A 1,301-nucleotide genomic window follows, 5' to 3' on the forward strand; every position below is an offset into this window, starting at 1 on the left:
GAGAGAGGGAGAGAGAGAGAGAGGGAAGCAGGCTTCCTGCGGAGCAGGGAGCCCGATTCAGGGCTCGATCCCAGGAGCCTGAGATCATGACCCGAGCCAAAGGCAGCAGCCCAAACCACTGAGCCACCCAGGCACCCCAATGTTATACTTTTCAATATACTACTTAGAATATAAAACCTATTCTATTTGGTAAGAAGTTTACCGATTAAAAAATGGTAATTTTTTCATTGTGTCTTCCCCTCTCATTGCTTTATTTTGATTAAGAAATTTCACAATAAACATAACTGATGCTTTCCTTTTGATAGTCCCTCTGTTGGTCATATTGTATATGAGCCATGACAATTAGTTTTACAACATTTATTCATGTTTGTTGATATGTTTTATCATAACTAATTTTCCCTCCCTTATCTAGATTCCACAGCTTTCAGACAGGTGGACACTTCAATAAACCATACCCAAGGGATATATCAAGTACTTCTTAGACATTCTCTCAGATCCTTGAGGTCTCATTTTGCTTAATATTAACAAAATTATTTTAAAGTTTATATGGAGAGGCAAAGACTCACAATAGTCAACATAGTGTTGAAGGAGAACAAAGACTGAGGACTGACTTCAAAGTTTACCATAACGACGGGGCACCTGTGTGGCTCAGTGGGTTAAGCCTATACCTTTGGCTCAGGTCATGATCCCAGGGGCCTGGGATCGAGTCCCGTATTGGGCTCTCTGCTCAGCAGGAAGCCTGCTTCTCCTCATCTCTCACTCTGTCTGTCTCTCTGCCAATTTTTGATCTCTCTCTGTCAAATAAATAAATAAAATCTTTTTTCAAAAGTTTACCATAATGATAATTGTATGCAAGATATTGTAATACCACAGAAAGACTAGATTAAAGGAACTGAATATATATTATCAATTATTTTTTATATTTAATATAAAAGCAAAAGCAATAAAAGAGAGCAAAATACAATCTTTTAAAAAAATGGTTCTGGAGTAATGGTGAAGCTAAATGTAAATATATAAAATAAAAATAAAATAAAATAATAAAATAAAAAAAATCCAGGCAGATATCATACACTATTCACAAAAATTAACTCAGATTGGATTATAAACCTAAACATGAAACATGTAGAAAGTAATATAGAAGAAAATTTAAATGACCTTGGTTTTGGAAATAACTTTAGCTAGAAAAGCACAAGCACTGAATTTAAAAATGGCTACTCTGTGAAACAATGCCAAGAGAATGAAAAGGCAAAGCACAGACTGTGAGAAAAAATTTGCAAAATACACATCTGGCAAAGGACTGT

The sequence above is a fragment of the Mustela nivalis genome, assembly GCF_964662115.1.
Source record: "Mustela nivalis genome assembly, contig: HAP1_SCAFFOLD_558, whole genome shotgun sequence".
NCBI classification, from domain to species: domain Eukaryota; kingdom Metazoa; phylum Chordata; class Mammalia; order Carnivora; family Mustelidae; genus Mustela; species Mustela nivalis.